The sequence below is a fragment of the Cryptomeria japonica genome, chromosome 3 (assembly GCF_030272615.1).
Source record: "Cryptomeria japonica chromosome 3, Sugi_1.0, whole genome shotgun sequence".
Classification (NCBI taxonomy): Eukaryota; Viridiplantae; Streptophyta; class Pinopsida; order Cupressales; family Cupressaceae; genus Cryptomeria; species Cryptomeria japonica.
In genome coordinates this window covers 474,804,624-474,830,205 of record NC_081407.1, presented here as the reverse complement: position 1 = coordinate 474,830,205, position 25,582 = coordinate 474,804,624, and positions in this window count along the sequence as shown.

Sequence of the window (25,582 nt, the reverse complement as noted above, 5' to 3'; positions counted from 1 at the left end):
CAACAAAGTGACTAAAGCCACAACAGGAAGCAAGAGTTTTGTATAAAAGATAATGATTATGTATAAAGACAACAAAGATAGTGAAAATAGTGTAGTTTGAATAGCTCAGAGAATGGTCATAGAACCAAAGATTGGTGACAGAGCACATAGAATGATGAGAGAAGCTTCAAATATAGTCACAATCATCAGCAAAGAGAATTTTATGAGCCAACACCGGTATCCAAAGGAGTCTTCCAAATGCTTCTACAAATCAATAATCAAAGTACAAACACAATGAGTTTATCACTGTTATAAAAAATGAAGGTTGAGGAAATCACTGTCATATCAAAAATTGTCCATAAAGATCAAGTATTCAGCCCATGGTACTATCAAACCTGATTGTTATATCATCTCATGAGGAAATAATGTGAATAGAATCTATAGAATAAGAGTCTACAATAGAATAGTGTATTATAGTCAAAACAGTGTTAGGGAGGCAAAAGTCATTTGTCTCAATCACAAAAGAGGCCTTGCTTTAATGAAACCAATTAAATCACATAAGTTCAAGAGAGTCAATTCATGGTCACATGACAATATACTAAGTATAAGTAACAAAAAGATGAAAATACAATTATCTTAGGATCAACCAATAGTTCCATGATCATTGAAAGCAATATGAGCAGCATCATCAAATCAACAGATCTCACAGATCAAATGTGGTGTAGCAGTCAACATTAAAACATGACAACATTAATTTGGAGCAATGAGGATGACATTTGAGACATTAAGAAACAAATCAAGGTTAAACAATAGTTATAAAGGAATGTTAATACAACTCATGGATATCATTGGACACTAAGAAAAGGTGAAAGTCTTCTCAAGATGCATAAGGACAATCATAGCAATACATGAAAATATTTTCAGAATAGTGATCAAAATGATCATAAAGAAAAATTATGGTGCTAAAAGAAAGATATATCCAAAGTTTCCATTAGTAATCCTTTCATATCAATAATCAATAGTCATATATGCTGAAAAGAACAAGGTCACAATAATGTCACGAGTGACTGGTACAACAAAGAGACAACCAATAAGGAATATTGTCACAGTTAAATAGATAGGCCAAATGATCATTATAGTAGTCAAAGTTGTATAGCTTGAGCATCTTAAGAACAATCTTCAAAGACAAAGAATCATCTATAGAGAAGTAAAGAAAGTGTATAAACAATGGCAAGGGTCTTCATGAATGTTGTTGCAATTAGCAAGTCACAGGTATGGAATGAATCTTTATACCAATATTCATGAAGAATGCAGTCAAAAAATAAGAAAAGGTTTAATAGTGAAAGTCGACAATCACTTTTTTAATAAAATATAAAGCCAAATCTTATGACATGATGGATGCATCATTCCTTTCCCACAACGACACAGTCAAAAGCATGGTATACAAAAAGTTTTCATCTTATTGATTTCATAGTAAGCAAGAAAATTCATTCTCAGGACTGTAGTAGCTAGGGCAATAATGAAAGACATGTATTTAAGAATAAGATGCCACAAGAACTTGTTAAAGAATCTAAACTCCATGCATGCAACCCTAAACATGTGCAAAAATAAAAACCAAATCTTTGCCATTAAATAAAAGATACATTCAGATTCATGTAGAAGGGCACAAGATTCATGAAGAGAGGATGCATGAAGAAGAGAATTCACTTCAAAACTCTAAAAGATGCATGATTAATGAAAGAAATGAAGTGCATACCCGCCAAGTCTTGGTTTGAACCAAAGAAGCCATAGTCCAATTCAAAAGTAGAGAAAATATTGTGTGCATAGCGACCACAAATAACTTCTCTTGAGAAAACCAAGAATGAAACAATGCATTTTTAGGGTTAAAAACACTTTTTACCCTCCATGCCCTAAATTCCCTTGGGATTTTTATGGGCTTTATTCTCTCTTAAAATTGTTGTTAACTATTGTGTATGTGATTGAGCTGCGGGCTCCCACTTATAATAAATTAAGTGTTGTGCAATGTAACAAATGCAAGCTTCAAAGCTTGTATTAATATGTTTTAATATATTATTATAAATAATATGTTAATAATGGTAAAAACAAAGAAATAAAAGAATACCATTATTAATATATTAATATAAAAATATATTATTAATTATTATTTAGTTAAATAGAAATAAAAATAAAAGTAATATAAAGATTATTTTATCTTTATTTAAATACTTCTATTTAATTAAATAAATAATTAATAAGATTTGCAAAAGAGATTGTTTCTCCTTTTTTCTATTTTTAGCATACATGCACAATCAACAAAATTCTAAAATAAATGTTAAGGTAGATGAGTTATAAATCTCCTTAATATTTATTACATAAGTGCATCTAGAGGAGAATATCATGCATCTATATAATAAATATTAGAGGGAAGTCTTTTTAGCTAACCTTAATATTCATTCTAAAATCTTCCTACCATGCATGTATGCTAAAAATAGAGATCTCCAGTGGACAACAGTTTAAGAGGGAGTTTGAGACAAGTTTTCAGCAATTAGATGGCATATTGGAGAGTCTTCAGATTGTCAAAAATGATATCCCATTTCCAATCAAGAACCAATTTCCACTGCAACAAACCTGTGGGATGTTGATGCTCTACTTTCACTTGTTGACACTCCAAACAACGAGACACAAAATCTTCTCTATCTCGCCTCATACCGACCCAATGGTACAATTGTCATAGATCTGTGTGCATCTTCTTCACACTAAGATGTGTCGAGTAAGGTGCACGATGTGCCTCTGAAAAAATTAAAACTTGAAGTCCATCTGAAGGTGAAACATAAATGCATCCCAAATGGAGAAGAAGACAATCTAACTCCAAAGAATAGCTTGCAAATCTCCCCTCAAGAACTCTCCTTGAGGCAATATTTGCACTAACCTCCTAGTACCAAGAATCCAAAGGAAGCACACTAAGAATATAACTCTTCAAATCCATGTTGAGAGTCAACACTGAAAAACTCATGCTTGCTGCGACTCAATGCATCTGCCACCACATTCTCCTTACTCTGAATATACTTTACCTCAAAATCATACTCGCAAAGAAAATCCATCCATCGTCGTTTCCTAGCATTCCAGTTTGGCTGCATGAAGATATACTATAAAATCCAATGATCACTATGCAACTCAAACCAATGCCTAAGAATAAAATGTCTCCATCTCACCAAAGCATGCACAATTGTCGCTAACTCTAAATCATGAGTGGGATATTTCAACTCATGGTCCTTGAGTTTACATGACTCATATGCTATCACACAACCATATTGCATAAGAACTACTCCTAAAACCTCCAAATAAGCATATGTGCACACCATTAAATCTCCTAATGGATCTAGCACTCCAAAATAAGTGCACTAGTCAAAAGCTCCTTAAGGATCTGAAAAGTTGCCTCGCACTAATCAGGCCACACAAACTTCTTCCCTTTCCTCTAAAGAGATTTGATAGGATGAACAATCCTCAAAAATGCCTAAACAAACCAATGATAATAACCTACAAGGCCCATAAAAATTTGAACTTCACCACATTAGTGAGTGTTGGCCAATCCACAATAGCCTAAATCTTAGAGGGATCCACTGCGATACGCTCTCCTAAAATAACATGGCCAAGATATTGAACCTCAGTCTGAAAGAACTCACATTTAGCCATATTAGCATACAACTGATTCTCACGAAGACACTAAAAAAATTTCCTCACGTGCTCCTCATGCTCCTCTACGGTCCTCAAATACACCAATATATCATCAAGGAACACAAGTACAAACCTGTCAAGATAAATCCCAAATATTCCATTCATCAAACTCATAAACATTGAGGAAAATTTTGATCTAAAATCAACAGTGATAAAAATAGAATTAATTTACTATTAATAGCCTATAGCAAGGGAGACATGTTGATGGATGTTTTGACACACTCACCAACAGTCAGGTAGTTTATGTGAACACTCACCACCTCTCTTGACAAGAAATAAGTTTTTGGAAACTAACTACTCCAAGGTCTCTATAGTCGGGTCTCGACGATGATGGGTAGCTCAATGGTTGATGCGGTTGTACCTATCAAGGGGCCCGCTGGTTGAAACAAATTCCAATAACTTCCAATAATTTAATTTTTTTTTGTATTTTATGATTTAGATTCTCTTTCAAAATAAACTGCTAAAGATAGATCAGGGAAACAAAAAAATAACAATGAAACCAATACAATAACAACATAATGAACTATGCAATTAGCACCCTGCAATCCAGAAATCATCAATATCATTCAAACCAGCATTCAATAATGGACCTCCAATAAACATGCAAAATCATGCAACCTCACAAATTCATGGAAAGAATACCACCAATATATTGTTCTATCACATTAATTCTCATACACCACTTACGTCCACAATATGATTCATAAAGAAATAAAACATAAGACCAAAATAAGTTGTTGATTTCAAACAATAGACATTACCAGATTGTAAAGAACAAATTCATAGCACATACACATAGATCAGGCAATCTATAAGTTGTTTCTTGTATTAACTCCAAAGAATGTATCACAAAACTACTCAAATTCATAACAATAATCTAAAATCTCTAAGTGGGCCTCAAATCATCAATTTGTGGACCCTTACAATGAATCAAAATTTCTAATTTATAGAGTTTCTTGCCCTACTTTCTAGGAAATAAATCTATCTAAATTAAGCACTAAAAAGAAAGGAGTCACGGTTGACATGCAAGTCTCTGCCTTGAACTCCAGTTAACTATTACAAAACTGCGACTGGGTGAGTATTACGAAAATAGTGTTGCATTAGCCAAAACTTCGTAATCATGCAAAAATGCAAGTCTTTGCCTTGAACTCTAATTAACTACTACAAAACTATGACTGGGTGAGCATTACAAAAATAATGATGCATGAGCCAACACTTCGTAATCATGAAAAAATGCAAGTCGTTACCTATGAACTCCACTTAACTGTTATGAAACTGTAACTGGGTGAGCATTATGAAAATAGTGTTGCATGAGCCAACACTTCATAATCATGCAAAACTTGCTCAATAATCAAGGTACATGCTGGAGCAACATTTGAAGTCCCAGTGTAGTGGTGGTGATGGTAATCCAGCATGCAAACCTAGCATTACAAAATGATGGGAGACACAATCGACATGCAAGTCACTACCTGTGAACTCCACTTAACTGTTACGAAACTGTGACTGGGTGAGCATTACGAACAGTGTTGCATGAACCAATACTTTGTAATCACGCAAAAATAATGCCCAAAAAGAAAGTGACATCCAGTATTAGTTGAAGCTATAGTAGTTGTGATCATGGCGCTTCTCCAACATGCATTTTTCTTTTTCTAACTGCATGTTTGTCCTTCATTCCTCTTATAGTTCTGGTAGTTGCTAATGAAACATTCTATTGAAGTGGTTGGTGGGTCATCAATATACTCCATTCTGAATTTAAAAACTCTGAGCGTACTCTCTAGTCTTCGTTTAAGATAAGGTGGAAGGTTCCATAAGTCTAATTCAACTGTTACGAAACTAGTGCTCACTGTCCACTTCCATAACGACGCTCTAGAGGTAGGTATTTTGTAACATGAAAAACAAGATACATAAGCAACTTCATCATATTAGAAAAATCATAAGGGACTCTGAAATTTCAGGATTCCAGGGATCTACTTAACTGTTATGAAACTAGCACTCACTGCTCACTTCCGTGATAGTGCTCCAGAGGCAAGCATTTCATAATTTTAGGATTTTGGGGTTTCGAGGTTCATTATTGATAATTTCAAGATTTCTGGGTTTTGGGTTCTGGGGTTCTACTTAACTATTACGAATCTACCGCTCACCACTCACTTCGATGACAGTGCTCTAGAGGCAAGCATTTTGTAATTTCAGGATTCTGGGGTTCCGAGGTTCATTATTGATGATTTAGAGATTTCAATAAACAAGGCCAACAACAGACATATCGATTAAAGTTGATTTTATTGAAAGAATGAAATTTAACTCTAAACCCTAAACTATGAAAATAGGAAACACGAAAAAAAATGAGAAAACAAGGACAAGGAAATGAAAGATCAACCCAGAAATGAATGACGAAAGAAACACAAACAAGCAATGACAAGATGACAACAACAACCAAGGAGAAGACACACAACAAAGATGAAGATGCACAAGAGATAAGCTTGGAACCTCAGGGACCCAAGTTTTCAAAAAGTTGATTGAAAAACAACCCGGGAGTTCAGGAATCTGAACTTCCAGGGCGAAAACCAAAACATGAACAAACACTTCGGGACTCCAAGAACCCAAAGTTTCAAAGTGATGCTCTAAAATGACACAAAGAAAACTCGGGAGTTTGGGAACCTGAACTTCTGAACAAGAAAATAGAAACATGACCTCGAACTTTGGAAAACCAAACTTCCAAGGCTACACAAACAAACAAACGAGACAAAAATGAACTTAGGAACCCAGGGACCCGGATTCCCGAACAAAGAAATGGAAACAATCAAACAACCCACCTTGGGAACTCAAGAACCTGGGTTTCAAGGTGAAAAAAATAAAACCTAAAAAGAAAAAGGAAAAACTAATAGAAAAAGACAAAAGAGGGGACCCATATTTTCATAAAAATGAAATGACGGGACTAGATATGCAGGGCATAACAAATGGCGACTATCTGGGAAAAATGACTCTAGGCATTTTAGAACTTCAGAATCTTTGATGTAACCTAACACCTAAGGCTACTATCATTCAAAACAATGTATAAGAGAGAAAAGATGAGTGAACTAATGAACAAGAAACAAAATCTAGAATTGAACAAGATCAACTCTTAAGTGTGTGTGCATGATTCATTACTCCATCATTCTCAATAATGAAGACAAACAAAGGAAATTGGGCCCAAGCTACGTAGGTGAAGTCAATCAATGTGTTTCATGCAAGATCATCCTGGGCATAGCTCTACTGCCAGTTGGGCATCCATAGCCCCGATAAAGGTACCTATGGCTCCCATCAAGCAGCGCTCCACTACCAACCATGCATTCATAGCCCTAGTGGAGATTACTTGAAACACCCAAATTTAGTTGCTGCAAGTGAATCATTTCTTTTCTCTTTCTTTCTTCTTTTTTCCTTTTTTTTAAGATCATTTTCACATCATAGAATATATAGAAGGATTATTTCTTCGTAACCTTTAAGGAACTTTCAAACATTGGTCCGATAACTGGGTTGGGAGCCATGATGGATGACGTGAAAGATCCTAACTTCTTATTTTTCACTTGGAAACAAGTTCATTTGACATCTTACAAAAAATTCTGATGCAACTTAGTGTGATGGTAGTGCTGAGTAATCAGGCTAGCCTTCTCCCATTGAGAGTCAAAAACTCAAATCATAATTAAACCATTACATATCACTTTGGATGAATGTAGACAAATATTTCAAGATTAACTAAACAATAATGAACTTATAAAGATCAAAGAGTCAAAATCTCTCAATATCTTCCCAAGTTGTTATACAAATAACATCTATTCCTTAGAATCCCAAAAAATAAAAATAAAAACAACAAAACGAACAAAACATACGAACCAAAACACAGAAAACAAAAGACACAACACTGACAAACAAGAAGACCAGAAGACAGGATAGACCAAACAACAAGGAAAAGAAATGAAAACTAAAAGAAAACTAAACTAAACTTACCTAGCTAGCCTAAACTAACACTAAGACGACTTAAGACTTGATCTTAACAAGATGAGACAACAAAAATTTTGACCACTTTTTGACTAATTTTTCATTATGTTCAACATTAACAACTTAGTTGACCAAGTCCTAAGTCTAGCAAATTTATTTTTGTATTCAGAAATGTAAAGTTTTAACAATTTCAATTCATTTTGTGAGCACAAAACTTTAAAGACCAGTAATTGTGGGTTTTCATTATGACCGTGATCTACCCACAAACATGTTGGTATCCCCCCACCTCATATTCAAATACAAATTAATCAACACATGGAGTGAAAAGGAAGGAAGCCACCTATTTTGATTGTTGTGTAGGTGCATGCTCTCGCATAGTGACTTTGTCCTTATGAGGTCCCAGCTCGAGGTACAATTTGTATTCTCTCTTTGGTTCATACATGTCAAGAGAAACATCCATTAGCAATGTGATATGCTGGTCATAAAAATTAACTTTAACTTTCAACAAATCATTATCATGAAGACCAACACCAAGCAGTGAATTGAGACACTTAACTTCCAATAGACTATTTACTTCAAACCCCTCTTCTAGTAAGTCAAAATCTTTAAGATCATCATTCTCTAGATTATTAAAATCAGAATGTTTACCTTTAGCATTATCTACCATGGCAATCTCCCAAGCCATTACAAATTCTGGACAACTTACCTCAGAATGTGATTCCAAAGGATGAATCCTACATGAATCACATGTTTCAAAATCTAACATGTTGCGTGAGCAGCTACGACTACTCATCTCTATGACCAGTTCGAACACGAGATTCATTGTCCTTTCCATTTCTTCTACTAAGGTAGGCTGCATGCTATCTTTTCCTTGTAAAGTTTGAAACTCCTCTTCATGATGTACAACATCAATTCCCTGCACAAAATCATCAGCATTAGCAATTTCATTACCAAGGTTATGAGTAACTGATGAATAAGATATTTCTCTTTAAAGATCATTAGAATGTGTGAAATCAAATGAAGACTTCCCTATTTCATGTTGTTGGTCTTGGTTCTCTTACATACACTTTTCACTTCCTTGCACTCCTTCAACTTGGAACGTATCACAAACACTTTGTTGCAATAAGAGGTCAGTCTCATGTATGTATGCATTTTCATTGTTATTTTTCATAACTTCCAACTTTCTCTCATGATTAGCACAAACCTGATCTAGACATTCATAAAAAAGTCTTTGGCAAGTTTGAATGTAGTTTTGACTTGTTTCTACACTTGCATCAAAAGTCTCAACATATGAGTCATTGTTACAAAAAGGGAAGAGGTCTTCCATTACTTCGTCCAAGAATATGCTACATTCCCCTACGTCATTAACACTATCTTCAACTAAATCAACACAACTTGCACATTCCAATGAGCGGGTTATATCATCCTTGGTCATGAAAACATTCTCAAACACGTCACCATTGTCTAAACAAGAGAGCTCATCATCATTGTTTTCAATCACTTCTAAATATGCTCTAAAATCATATTCCTTTCTTATGAAGTCCATACCAAGATCAACATTATCAACCTTTAAAAATGAAAGATTATCAATCATAACTTTGTCCAAGAAATCATCTATTATTGAATCAACTTCTTTACAAATTGAATCCATACCCAAATCAAGTTCAACCTCATCATGTGGGACTAATTAAATACTCATTTGATCAAGAGAAGAAGAGTCATACATTAACATACCAACTTTGTCTTTAATTGTAGTGATTTCTCCATCATGTTGGTCTTTTCCAATCTACTCCTTATGAGGGTCTGGTTGTGAGTCTTCTTGAAATATATAAGATAGGAATTTCTCAATGAATTCATCTGTAAGGTCCCAATGGTCTTCCAATGGAGTGAATACTTCTACAAATTCAATTTCCTCCTTCAAGCATATGTCCATTCTTTTGAGGAAAAGAAAATAGCTAGCTTCACAATGCTTGTTTGTGAGGTGTATTTACAGCCATCTAATAATGCAATGTCAACCACACACTTGTAAACACCCATTTCTTTCAGACGCCGATTCAAGCTACTATGTGAAAATAGAATGTCTTCGAAGGAAAAAAACTTTTCTCAACTTTGTTTTGTGATTGGTTACTATGGAAATCATGTTGAGAATGAACATGAAACTTTTTGCTTGTTGATTCTCCATTGTAACAATGTTGGGGCAGCGTTGTCGACATTTCAAAACTAGTGGGATTGTCATTCCCTACTCCAATCGCATCAAGATTAATCATCAAATCAGCTTCTTTATTCAACAAATTTGAACACCAATTAACATTGTTTTTACATGGTAAATTGAATTCAACATCTCTCATGTTCATTGATAGAGGAAGGCATAAACACCACCTTACCAGCTTCATCCATACTTGTCATAAATTCTCCATCATGTTGGCTTTCATCAAGAAAATTGCCTTCATGAGTGAATGGTTGTGAATCCTCTTATGCCTTAAGTAGTAGGAGTTGTTCTCTCAACTCATTTGTCAACTCGAGGTCCCAATGATCTTCCAGGGGAGTGAATACATCCTCAAGTTTAATCACGTGTTTCAAATATCTATCCAATCTTTTAAGGAAAACACAACAATTAATCTCATAATGTTTGTTTGTGTAGTGTATTCTACATCCGTCTACCCATGCAAAATCCCCCAAAGACTTAGAGACACCCAACTCTCTCAACCTTTCATCCAGATGTTTATGCGTAGGTGTAGTATCCAACCATTAACCAAAATTTTGCACACTTTCATCATATCGTTGATCATCATGGAATTCACCTTGACAATGCATATGAAACCTTCCACTTGTTGATTCTTCATTATAAAAGTGTTGGGGCAGCATTGTGGCAACTTCAACTTCTACCAAATCTCTGCCAAAAGTGGTTGTTGAATCACCTCCAAATCTGATTTTCTATTTGTAATCAGAATTTGCAGCCACTTCTTCTTTATTTTCAAACAACTAGTTCATGTAGCATGACTGATTATTGACTTTTGTAGCTACAACTTAATTATAATTTGTTGTTCTTCCTCTTGAATCATGACCAAAGAAAGAAGTTACAGCCATAAAAACTTCTTTAGTAGGTGTAGTATTTTCATCCACATTTGACAGTTGCATTTGGTGATTGTAGTTTGGCTGATCTATTGTGTTATTTAAAGTCGTAGTGGGAAGAATTGGGACATTATAGTTTTTGAATGCTTGGTATTGGATAGGCACGGTGTGTTCCCAAGAACAAGTTTGTACACATGAACAACCTCCTAACACAATTTTATTAAAACAGTAAAAATTATTATCCACATCATCATACCCAAACAGTGCTAAGATTAAGGCTATTCCAAGTGCCTAATGTGCATCTTTGACTTCACCAAAACTTTTAATCTTTTCTAAAAACATATTACCAATACCCAAAAGTAATGACCTTTCAAAAATCTTGCATCTATTACTCTGCTTGTAGATTGAACTCTTTGATACATAAGAAAGAATCTATGATTGAATTGAGCAATTGATTCACCAAATACTCTTTTCACACTTGCAAATTGAATAAGTGCATCTTCCGATCTCGTGAAAGGATTGAATTGACTTAAGAAAATGAATTCAAATCCATGCCATGACCAAATCAAGCTAGGAGAAATACTTGCATACCATTGTGATGCTGAACCTTGAAGAGTTTGAACAAACAAATTACAAGCAACATCCTCTGGTGTGCTTTGAAGGGAAAACACTTGATGTTTAAAAACATTTACATGGTCTGAAGCACTTTGTCCATTTTCAGGAAAGAAAATGGGAATCCCATTATACGCGTGATGAGAAATTGAATGAAAAATCCCAGGTATGAATGTCTGGCTGGCAGTGGAGCGCTGCTTGACGGGAGCTAGAGGTACCTATGTCCGGGCTATGGACACTCAAATGGCAACAGAGCTATGCCTAGGATGACCTTGCACGAAACACAATGATTGACTTCACCTATGTAGCTTGGGCCCAATTTCCTTTTTTTATCTTCATTATTGAGAATGATGGAGTAATGAATCATGCACACATGGTTAAGAGTTGATCTTGTTCAGTTCTAGATTTTGTTGCTTGTTCATTAGTTCACTCATCTTTTTGCTCTTATGCATTGTTTTGAATGATAGTAGCCTTAGGCATCAGGTTACACCAGATATTCTAAAGTTCTAAAATGCCTAGAGTCATTTTTCCCAGATAGTCGCCATTTGTTATGCCCTGCATATCTAGGCCTGTCATTTTCATTTTTTTATGAAAATACGGGTCCCCTCTTTTGTCTTTTTCTATTAATTTTTCCTTTTTCTTTTTACCTTTTATTTTGTTTACCTCAAAACCCGATTTCCCATGGTGGGTTGTTTTCTTGTTTCCATTTCTTTGTTCGAGAATCGGAGTCCCGGGTTCCCGAGTTCATTTTTGTCTTGTTTGTTTGTTTGTGTAGCCCTGAAAGTTCGGCTTTTCGAAGTTCTGGGTCATGTTTTTATTATCTTGTTTGAAAGTTTGGGTTCCTAAACTTTTGAGTTCTCTTTGTGTCATTTCAGAGCATCACTTCAGAACTTTGGGTTTCCAGAGTCCCGAAGTGTTTGTTCATCTTTTGGTTTTCACCCCGGAAGTTCGGATTCCTGAACTCCCAGGTTGTTTTTCTATTTGTTTTTCGGAAACTTGGGTCCCTAAGGTTACGAGCTTGTCACTTGTGCATCTTTGTCTTTGTTGTGTGTCTTCTCCTTGGTCATTGTTGTCTTCCTATCACTGCTTGTTCATATTTATTTCATCCTTCCTTTTTCGGGTTGATCTTTCATTTCCTTGTCCCTATTTTCTCATTTTTTTTCGTGTTTCTTGTTTTCATAGTTTAGAGTTTGTGTTAGATTTCATTCTTTCAATAAAATTGAATTTTATCAATCCATAGGTTGTTGGCCTTATTTCTCAAAATCTTGAAATCATCAATAATGAACCTCGGAACCCCAAAATCCTGAAATTACAAAATGCTTGCCTCTGGAGCACTATCATGGAAGTGAGTGGTGAGTGCTAGTTTTGTAACAGTTAAGTAGAACCCCAAAACCCTAAAATCTTGAAATCTTCAATAATGGACCCCAGAACCCCGAAATATCGAAATCATCAATAATGAACCCCGGAACCTCAGAATCCTAAAATTATGAAATGCTTGCTTCTGGAGCACTGTCACAGAAGTGAGTGATGAGAGCTAGTTCGTAATAGTTAAGTAGAACCCCAGAATCCCAAAATTTTAGAGTCCCTTATGATTTTTCTAATATGATGAAATTGATTATGTATGTTGTTTTGCATGTTACGAAATACCTACCTCTAGAGTACTGTTATGGAAGTGGACAGTGAGCACTAGTTTCATAACAGTTGAATTAGACTTATGGAGCCTTCCACCTCATCCTAAAAGAAGACTAGAGAGTATGGAGGAGGTGCTTAGAGTTTTTAAATTCAAAATGGAGTATATTGTTGACCCACCAACCACTTCCATATAATGTCTCATCAGTAACTACCTAAACTACAAGAGGAATGAAGGACAAACATGCAGTTAGAAAAAGAAAATGCATGTTGGAGAAGTGCCACCATCACAACCACTATAGCTTCAACTGATACTAGATGTCACAATTTCTTTTTGTGCATTAGTTTTACATGATTATGAAGTGTTGGTTCATGCAACACCGTTTTTGTAATGCTCACCTAATCACAGTTTCGTAATAGTTAAGTGGAGTTCATAGGTAGCGACTTGCATGTTGATTGCGTCTCCCATCATTTTTTAATGCTAGTTTTTCATGTTGGATTACCATCACCACCACTACATTGGGACTTCAACTGCCGCTCCAATACGTACATTGATTATTGAGAAAGTTTTGCATGATTACGAAGTGTTGTCTCATACAAAACTATTTTCATAATGCTCACCGAGTCACAGTTTTGTAGTAGTTACTGGAGTTCAAGGCAGAGACTTGCATTTTTGCATGATTATAAAGTGTTGGCTCATGCAACACTATTTTCATAATGCTCACCTAGTCGCAGTTTTGTAACAGTTAAGTGGAGTTCACGGGTAGCGGCTTGCATTTTTTCATGATTACAAAGTGTTGGCTCATGCAACACTATTTTCGTAATTCTCACCCAGTCGCAGTTTTGTAGTAGTTAACTAGAGTTCAAGGCAAAGACTTGCATTTTTGCATGACTACAAAGTGTTGGCTCATGCAACACTATTTTCATAATACACACCCAGTCACAGTTTTGGAGTTCAAGGCAGAGACTTGCATGTCAACTATGACTCCTTGCTTTTTAGTGCTTAATTGAGATAGATTTATTTCCTAGAAAGTAGGGCAAGAAACTCTATAAATTAGAAATTTTGATTCATTGTAAGGGTCCCCAAATTGATGATTTGAGGCCCACTTAGAGATTTTAGATTATTGTTATGAATTTGAGTAGTTTTGTGATACATTCTTTGGAGTTAATACAAGAAACAACTTATAGATTGTCTGATCTATGCGTATGTGCTATGAATTTTTTCTTTGCAATCTGGTAATGTCTATTGTTTGAAATCAATAACTTATTTTGGTCTTATGTTTTATTGCTTTATGAATCATATTGCGCATGTAAGTGGTGTATGAGAATTAATGTGATAGAACAATATTGTGGTGGTATTCTTTCCATGAATTTGTGAGGTTGCATGACTTTGCATGTTTATTGGAGGTCCGTTATTGAATGCTGGTTTGAATGATATTGATGATTTTTGGATTGCAGGGTGCTAATTGCGTAGTTCATTAAGTTGTTATTTTATTGGTTTCATTGTTATTTTCTTGTTTCCCTGATCTATCTTTAGTAGTTTATTTCGAAAGAGAATCTAAAACATAAAATACAAAAAAAAAATTAAATTATTGGAAGTTATTGGAATTTGTTTCAACCAGCAGGCCTCTTGACATGTACAACCGCATCAACCATTGAGCTATTCATCACCATCGAGACCTAACTATAGAGACCTTGGAGTAGTTAGTTTTGCAAAACTTATTGCTTTTCAGGAGAGGTGGTGAGTTCACATAAACTACCTGACTGTTGGTGAGTGTGTCAAAACACCCATCAACAAGATCAATGAGGAAAGAGAAGAAGATAAGTACTCATACATTGAAGTAATCTGCATCAACACTTATCTAAAAGATCAAGAAGTCAACATCCAGGGGGAAAATCATATCAAACCAGATCTTCCTAATTTACAACAATAGACTTAAATCATATACTCTACAATAATCTTACATTCTACAAGTATAGTCATCTGAAATGAAATAATAGAATCGATACTCAACTCATATAACTGTTTGTGTGACAATCTAAAATGCATAATCTATGTTATTAATCTATTTATAACCTATCAAACAATCATGTAGAGAAGAGAAGGAAATGCAAGAGAGGGAGAACTGATATGGGATCACCATCTAAGTAGCCCACACTTTGATGGATGATTGATGTGTCTGCCATATGTGTGCCAAGGGGGTATAAAGTATTGGAGATTTCTATTAATATGTTGCAAATATGTGCTTTAGTGATATTTGAGAGATTTGTTGTCATTGATGTCAACATATTTCTTTTTCTGTGACAGTATGGAAGTGAAGTTCAATGAGTTGGTTTGTTCAACATGTTGATGATCAAAGTTTGCAGATTAAAGGGTTTATAGAGGATTGTGTATAGATGATTCAGTATAACTTTTAGAGGTTTGCATGAAGATTTGAGTGAGTTATGGATATATGTGTTATGGCTATTTTTTCTATTGTTTAATGGTATTGGAGTGTTAGTATTTTGATCTGCATTGCTTTGCATTGAAATATATTGATTTGCAGATTTGGAGGAATATTTGGGACGTTGATGGGTGTCTTCAATTCAAGTGGTTTGTGGTTTGGAGCTCTGTAAGTGATTTTTCAAGGTTGACAGTAATTGCAGTTAGTGTTCTTGAGGTTCCGTATAATGATGATATGATTCTAGTAATTTGGGTTGATGTGGATGTTGTGGTGGTAATTCATGATGCTTGTGGATGTTTTTAGATCATGTTCCTTTTGTGTTGGTGGTCCGCATTGATCGTTGTGTGCATAATTGATGATTTTGTCTGGTGTGCTGGTGTTCTTCATTATTTTGGCCGACAAGATGCTTGTAGTATGTTGTGGATGTTCGATGCATAATTCTTGGAGGTGTTTCATATCTGACGCATGTGATATGGGTTTGTGCTATGTCTTAGCTAACATTATTTGGTCCACATGTGATATTGTAGCATGTATGATTATATTTTTATAATTAGGTGATATATCTTGAGCCGACCTTTTTGATATTGTGAAGAGTTGATATCATGTATAAATTAATGTAATATCTTTGTAATTATTTATGTGTATGGATGAGAATCAGAATGTGTATGAGTGAATAATGCATACATCTTTTGGAGGCAGAGAAGAAGTTGTTATGTTCTTAACTGGAACTGTAACCAGACATTAGGAGATGCTATTTCTTCAGTTCATGATCTTTAAAATGTGATCCAAATCTATTAGTAAGATAGTGAGTCTTCCCTAGGTTGTAGCCCTTTCTTGTTTTTGAGCAGTGAGCTCTAGGCAATGTGCCTGAATGTACATGCTTTCCACATTGTAATATTTCATATACTTCTAACAGAGTATTATCATATTGTGGGTAGGTCCCCATTGTGGTTTTTCCCTTGACTGGGTTTTCCACATCAAAAATATTGGTGTTGTGTGTATTCTTGATGATTTGTTGATTCATGCTTTCATGTTTAATAATCAAATCTGAGAATAAATTTAATTTATGTAAGTTTGTGAAACATCTGATTCACCCCCCCCTCTTAGTTGTCTACTAAAAATCAGAGTTATTTCATCAATTGGTATCAGAGTCAATTCCTCCAGAGAAGATTAACCGCTTGAGGTGATCCGGGATGGCATCTTACAAGAAGGATAGTTCGAGATTTGATGGTACTAACTACTCTCTTTGGAAGAGCCACATGGAGTGTCATCTGAGATGCATTGGTGAAGCTTACTAGACTATTACAAAAAACAAGATTACTGTTCTTGCTAATGAACCTAGAACTCCGAATGAGATAAAGGAATTTGAATGGAATATTAGAGCTATGAAAGCATTGATGAGTGCCTTGAAATATTCTAAGATGACAATTTTTATGGAATTGTAGACTGCTCATAAGATTTGGAAGAAGTTGGAGGTTCTGTATGAAGGTGACAGTTATGTGAAGATTAATAAGTTATAGAGCCTGAAAGGAAAACATAAGATGTTGAGGATGGGTGAAGATGAGAACATTACTTCTTTTATGTAGAAGGTGAATGAACTTGTGTGCAATATCAAATGTGCTGGTGGAAAGTTGGAAGAATTAGAGATTGTTGTTAAAGTGCTCAGATCCTTACCTGCATCCTACAAACAAAAAGTTGCTACTATTAAGGAGATCCAAACCATGACCGATGTGACCAAAGACATGTTGATTGGTAAGTTAGCAGTCTTTGAATTGAGTGAGTTTGGTGATTCCCTTCCTAAGGTAGAATCTACATTCAAAGCCATAGTTTCCAGAAAGGATAAGCAAAGATATGATCTAAGAGAAAGTTCTTCAAGGAGAATGTCAAGATATGAGAAAGAGATGAAGGAAATGGTAGAAGAAGAGCGAGAGATTGAGGAGCTTGAAGCACTAATTGCCAGAAGATTACCTAAAGGAGCTGGTAAGTATGAAGGAAAGTTGCCTCTTAAATGTTTTTCATGTAATAAGATAGGTCATTTTGCCTCAAGATGTCCAGAAAGAGTTCCTAAGAAAACTTACAAGCCTAAATTTTAGAAGAGATGATATTATGTTGTTGATGAAGGTATTTTAGATGATGAATTAGATAAAGGAAATGCAAGTGATAATGAATGGGTGTTTATTACTATCAAATAAGATGATCCAATGCTTATTGATTATACTAGTTGCATGAATGTGGAAAGAGCTTTGGCTTCATAGGTTGAAGAGAAAGATGAATGGGTGATTGACAACAGATGCTCTCATCATATTATAGGTGATAAGAGTAAGTTTGTGAGCTTGGAAAAGTATGAAGGTGGACTTGTGAAATTTAGAGATGATAAAGCTGGTACAATATATGGTAGAAGTTCTATTTCTCTTGATGGTAAGAGCAATATTGATGATGTCTTGTATGTAGAATGCCTCAAGCATAATCTTTTGAGTGTTGGACAAATGGTTGACAAGGGATATGATCTTCAGTTCAAGAATGGAAAATATAGAATATTGGGTAGCTCTGGAATAGAGATTGCATCAGGTACAAAGAATAAAGGTAATATCTTTCACTTGAATAGATTTGGTAAAATATGTTTGATTTCTCAAGTTGATGAAAGTTGGTTGTGGCATAGAAGGTGTATACACTCAAAAATTGGCTATAAATAATTAAATAAATATTTATTATTTATTTAATGTTAATTTCCTCTATTAAATAATTAAATTGACAATTTTAATTATTTAATTCTTCTATTAACTAATTAATTTGAAAAGATTAATTTATTTAATTCATTGCTTATCCTTCTATTAATTAATTAAATTGAAACATTTGATTAATTAATTCATTATCCCTTTCTAAATCAATTCAATTTCCAAATCAACCCCACTTCATCTCCATATCACTCAACCTTGCCAACTCACATTTTATGTGGCTAAATAAAATTATTAAATCTCAATTATTAATTAGCCATATTAATTCTAACCTCATTTCCTTCTTTTGAGAATGTGTACGTACACTCATCCTCAACTTCCCTATACTTTCTCCAACCTTCCTACATCTTTGGAGGGAGTTGAGTCCACTTGTCCTCATATCCCTAAATCTTCTCCAACCATCCTATATTTTCTCAAGTCTTCATCCTCAGTCAAGACGAGCCTTCTAACACTTGGCTTCTCCTTCCATCTTTTCCTCCATTCTACAAGTGTAGGAGGAACATCTTCCTGTTTCATCTCTCACATCTCAACCAATATTTTCATAGCCATCCAATCTACATGATTCAATCTCAACTATTGATCTCTGCCACATTGGATTTTACACATCAAAAATCTATAAAAAGAGCAATTTTCCAGCATTTTGAGACTAATAGTTATCTTGCAGTAATCATTTTGTATCTATGAGTTTTAGAATTTTGAGTATCTGAGCATTTTAGGAGTCTTTTTAATTATCTTGCATCATAGCATAAATCCTTTTAGCTTGCATATCCAACTATCAGTTATCTGTCCATTTCACATTTTCCATCTTGGAAGCCACATAGTGCATGTCTGAGAGAAATCATCTACAACTAAGAACAATGGGGATAGGACATAATGAGACAAGAGGTTAAAGGTATAATTTTCATGTTTTCATGATTTGTTACTTTACTTTGTTTCATTGGTTGATATGTGGAGTCTTCCTGTAGCTTTTATTATCAATATTTGTTGAAAAACTAACAAGTTGCAAGCTTACTGTGAAGATTAATTCCAAGTTGATACATTTTTGGCACCCATCGTGGGGCTCAGTCCTCATTTCTATCTTCTTTTTTTTCATTCTCTAGGAGTTTAGTAGAGTCGCACATTTGTCTAACTTTTTAATGCATTTGTAATGCCTTTTAGTGCATATGTTGCTTCTTGTAGCACATTTACAATATTTGGTCGCACATTTGTCAAGTATAGTAGTGTATTTTCTAGATTTAATAACATATTTGTTATATTTTAGCACATATGTAATGCAGTCCAATACTTTTGCATCTTAAGGTAGCGCATTTGTAGTCAGTTTTAGCGCATTTGTTCTTTTAACGCATTCGCTTAGATACTGCAAAATTTTGAATTTTTCACACTCAGTTAACTAACACTTTTTGTAGATTCGACTATCAAAGACCAAAATTTTCAAAACTGCTAACTTGTGCTTTTGCAGGTTGTTTTTCATGCATTTCACACATTTAGTTTAACTAGGGGTTTTATAATTTACCATCTTTTGCTTCACCTAGCTTAACTAAGAAGGTTAATTAACAACATGCAACTTGCACTTTTGTCTTCTTTAGATTAGTTGCACTTAGATAAATTTTTAGGGGTTTAAAATTAACCTTTGTTCACTATGTTTGTCAAAGTGGTAGGTTATTATGCTCTCACCTCAATCAGGTGATCAGGAAACTAGACCCACTATAAATAAATTATGTTTGTAATGAAAGTTACAAGAAATGAGTGTTGATTAGTTCATACCGACACCATGTCTCCCCATAAACCCTATAGATCACAACCTCTATAGGTTGGGAGCCTTCCTTAATAGAGTGTAAGGTGCCACATGTATGGCCACTTGAATGGATGCCCTGACTAAAAAATATTTTATGTAGAAGCCCAAATCCTTCTAGCTGTTGGCATAGGAGATCAAACCTCTGAAGCAACTCACATACATACAATTCTTAGTAGAGATAGAAAGTTTTCCATGAGGAGTTTTCATGGGAACTAGTGCTTGGCTGCCTCACATAAGTGAGTGTCAAGGGTGGATCCAGTGGGGTGAAGTATCTAATTATCCACTTTTAATAGCATAGCCTCGAGGAAACCCACGTGAGATTCAACAACTATTGTCCTAGCCTACCATAGGAATTGTACTTGCCTATGCATTTTTTCTTTCAAAATAGTCTCTTATGTGTTTGCATTATGTTCTTAATAAAAAACCAAAAAATTCATCCTGATGAAAAACTCAAAACTTGTTGGAAGAACACCAAAATCATGCATTTGAATAGCAGAGTAGAAGTTTTACAAACTTTGACAATGCATTTGCATAATAAAATAACACATTTGAACAACAGAGCAATGCTTTTACAAACTCAAATAACACATTTGCATAAGAAAACAACACATTTAACACAAAACAACACATTAACCATGCATAATAGCACTTTTGAAGCACAAAACAACGCATTTGCACAACAATTTAGTGCATTTGTCATATCTAAAAGTGCATTCACATATTCACATAATTCTGTAGCGCATTTGTTTTGGCACATTCAAAACAGAGAACACTTCCCCTTGTCAACTTAAAATTTTGAAAACAGTGCGAGATACCCATTTTCGAAAAGAATCCATTTAAACTTTCACAGATTTTGCAACTAGTCAAACATATAGGTTTCTTAAACAATTCATCCAAAACAAGATCACACCTAAGGTTATCACAAGTGTTCACCTTTAACAAGTCTTAGATCCAATATCTCAAGTGCACAAAACACTTTTTCTTGATAAATTTGATCTTTCAAAACATAGTTTCTCAACAGGATGCATCATCCTTCATCACGAAACTTTAAGATTAGATTAACCTTGTTCATTGACCTGGATATATTGTTTCACCTTGAACTTGGTATTATAAAATTTCACAAAACTCGCACTCACATTGGGATCAAAAACTTGTCAACCATTACATGCTTGTATGACCATTTCGTGTCGTCTCAAGAAGAGGAAACTTAGTTATAAGGCACTCTTGAAAAAGAAAAGGTTTCTATACATAAACCATAAATTTTTGTTGAAGCATCACATATTCCTACACCGTTTTCATAACTATCTACGTGATTATGGAATGGAGTTTGACAAAGAACCTTACAAGCACGTGCTTTTCAACAAAGAGATGTTTTATTTCAATGTACCAATAGAGGTGGTAGAATCAAATTGGCTTATTTACCCAAACAATTGATCACCTATTGAGTTGCATCTAGAAAATTTAAAACTTGGGAAGTTTCAAATAGATCATATGTTAGTTTGGATTAGAGCTCAACACGAGGAATTGAGAAAACAACAAAAACAAATGGAAGAAGAAAATTAAATGTTTCATCAATTTGGATACATGGACGATGATGAAGAATCAGTCAATAATACCATTAGATACTTTGAATAAGATTCTAGATTGGACAAGTTAATGAAAAAACTCTTGGAAAAAGAAAAGCAAAAATATTTCCTAATGTTGGCAAATTCAAGAGCAAAATTGCCACAAGGTTTTAACATGGAAAGTTTGAAACAAGGTGCTGAAACAAGTCATAATCAAAATATTGATGACCATAATGATGATGACATGAATCAAGTAAACCACGAAGAAACAAGAAGAGATAGGGAAGAACCAAGAAGAAATAGAGAAGAAACAAGAGGAGAAAGAACAAGAAGAGACCAAGATGATACGAGGAACCAAGATGAAACAAGAAAGGAGTGTGGTGATAGAAGAACTTATGAGGATATAAGGAGAACCCGTGTTGATAATCCTCTATTAACTCTCACTCAATAAATGCAAACTTTGCAATAACAAATATAGGATATGCAGAATGGAACAAGTTCCAAGAAATATTCATTGGAGGACATTTGTCCATATCCTTTTGAGAGGATTTTGAATATGATACCATTCCCACAACATTGTGAAATTCTAAAATATGATACATATGATGGGAAATATGATCCTCAAGATCATATTAGTGAATTTTGCACTATAAGTATGGAGTTTGCACACAATGAAACCTATCTGATGCATTTATTTCCTAGAAGTTTAAGTGGGAAATCAATGGAATGGTTCTCAAAATTACCATCTGGGATGAAATCTTTTGAAGAACTTGCGAACAGATTCATCTCACAATACTCCTACAATATAAGAAATGAGATAACAATGCTAGACCTATGCAACATTAAGCAAAATAATGGTGAACCTTTCACGGTCTTTCTGCAACAATGGAGATGATTGTTTAATAGGTATCCTAGAGATGTACCAGATCAAGAGAAAATGGACATCTTTATTGACAATCTTACTAGTGAGATGAGTTATAGACTCAAAATTCAATGTCCTCCTAGTTTTGCAAAAATGATTGAAAACGGTTTGAAAATAGAGGATGCTATGGTCAAGAAAGGAGAGTTGAAACTCTACAACAAAAAAAACAACAACAATGGTAACAACAACAATGGCAATAATAGCAACAACAATAAACCAAAATTTTGGATGAAGAACAAAAATGTTGCCAATGAGGGAGTATCTCATAACAACGATGCTAAAACACAACAACCCATTTTCAATCTCTCAAGTTGAGCACCAACAAACAATTAAGAGAATAATAAAACAAAGTCCTTTTATTCCAACCCCCGTAGAAAATTTACAAACATTGGGGAACCATTGGAATCGGCTCTAAAAAAACTTCTTACAAACAACTTAATCACATTACAAAAGAAATAGATTTCAAGCCTAAGTTCAAACTAAGTTGGTGGAATGACAATCATTTTTGTGATTTTCATAGAAACAAAGTACACCAAACGAATGATTGTCAAAGACTGAAACATATCATTCAGGACTTGATTGATAATGAGGTTATCATAGTAGACGGTCATAAAACAAATGAATCACACTTGGCATTCAAGACTCCAATCCCCAATTATGAAAAGGGTGGACCATCCAATCCATCAGATGACAAGGGGAAAGAAAAGGTAAACTATACCTACACATATGACAATGTAGTGAATGCTATCATTGTTAAAGACAAAGCACCTGCAGAACTAGTGAATGCAATTACTCAAAGTAAGTCAAAGGTGAGATTTCTAGGTGTAACAAACAATACAACATCCACTTCAAGACAATACAACTTAGTGGATCAATTACATAAAATACCCACGCAAATATCAATCTTAGAGCTCCTTAAGATCTCACCGATGCATAAGGACATATTGGAGAAAGCTCTAGTGGAAACAATAGTCTCTAAAGACTTGGATGTTAATCAATTTCAAAACATAGTGGAATATCTCATAGCCCCTCATTGCTTATCATTCATATAAAATGATGTTGTATCATTACAACATCCCCATAACGCTCCCCTACACATTGAAGTCACTATTCATACAACCTGCGTCAAATGTGTTCTTATAGATGGAGGAGTTGGCTTAAACATTTGTGCATTAACTTTGATAAAAGATTTGGGATATTCAAAAGATGCACTAGATCCTAAAAATAAAATAACAATCAAGGCCTATGATGAAGAAGAACACTCTTCTAGGGGAACAATGGTTTTGGTTTTACCACTCAAAGTAGGACCAGTTGAGAGAGATACAATTTGTCAAGTTTTGGACTTGAATTTATCTTACAACATTCTTCTAGGTAGCGCATGGATTCATGACATGCAAGCAGTTCCTTCAGCATATCATCAATGTGTCAAATTTCCTCATAATAGGCAAGAAATAACCATATCAACAGATTCTAGTCAGTATTGCAGCAATTTAAAACTAGCTCAAGATGCAAGGGTTCCCCATAACTGAGAAGCATTATCTCCTGCCAAAGCATATCGAGAGACATCATTTACAACTACTTTGGAAAGTTTTGAGAAAAAACTAAAATTAAATGATGCAGGAATGGGAAAGTATTCTTTGCAAGTTTTACCAATTTCTCCAAAGTCATATGGAAAACCTATTAGGATTCCCACAGATATTGAGAGGGAGGGTGAATCAGTATCTAACTGGTAATAAGATTTTCTTAACTTAATACATGTAGAGCAAATTAGAACTGTGTACCGGTAAATAGAAAGTAATGCAATAAACAAAGATAAAAGCAACCACATGAAAAACACACCATAACATAGTAGTTTAACGAGGAAACCCGGTGTGGGAAAAACCTCGGTGGGATTTGTGACCCACAATATTCACTTACTGGCCAATAAGGGAATATTACTGCTACAAGAGGGGCCTGCACATGCTGGAAGGCTAAGTGCCTAGAGCTCACTGCTCAATTACAAAATGGGAAGTCTCATTGACATACAAAATGGATTATATAAATCCAATGTCTTCTACTGCTTCAAAATAGCATCTACTATGCTATATCCAGTACCGGTTTATAGCTCTGCTTCATACATAAACCCTTAACCTATAATTCACATAATAGGTCTACCTTATTTCGCTTAATTACATTCCTCCATTCATTACATCTCTTCTTTCTATGTTCTACAATGAACTCTCTTATATAAGAGCCATTTTACAACTTGCCAAGTCGGCTTACAATGATTTTACAATAATAAAAAAAATAAATTACAAACAAAATTCATGTTGGCTTCTGTGTCGGTATGCTTCCTTTCACTGCCGGTGTCAGTGGTCTGTGTGCTGGTGTAGAATCTAATTTTGCTGGTGTCGGTGGATTGCCTTGTCGGTGTCATAGGATTGTAAGGTTGCCATCAATGACAAAACCTTCAATCACCTACAATGTCTCATTGGAGTGTGCATTTGCCAACAATCTCCCCCTTTGGCATTGATGGCAACACTCATGAGAAAAATTCAGGAAGTGTATCCAAAAATTGAAGTCCAAAAATTGTTACCAAAAATGTGTGCTCCTCCTGAGCAGGTGATCCCTAAGTTATTGGATTTTTCTCATACCACTACTCCCCGTTTGGCATCAATGACAAAGGTTTTCAAAGTGTCAATAGAGTGTAGTTTCCTATTTCAACCTTGTAACCAGTTGGTTACAATTTGAAAAAGATCCATCAAAATGAAATTTAGGCTTTCAAGAAACTTTTTACTATCTTTTATTGCTGCCTCTGTTCTTTGAACTATACTGATGAGGTGTTGCATTTGCTCTGCCAGTGTTTTCTATCCTTGTACCAATGCATCAGATATTCCTTTCCTTAAGGATGCTAGGTAGTCCAGTTTTGGACTTAGTCTTAATTTCAAATCCTTAGCCTTACTTTTTATTCTCTCCTTTTCTCTTTCTAGCTTTAGTAATTCTTCCTCAAAACTTGTTATCTTTTGGTCAAAAACTGATAATGAATCAGATGAATTAATAGAAATGTTAGCTAGTTGATTTATTTCCTCCTGTATCTTGTTGATCTTCTTGTCTATATCAACTATCAAAAAGTTAGTCTTACA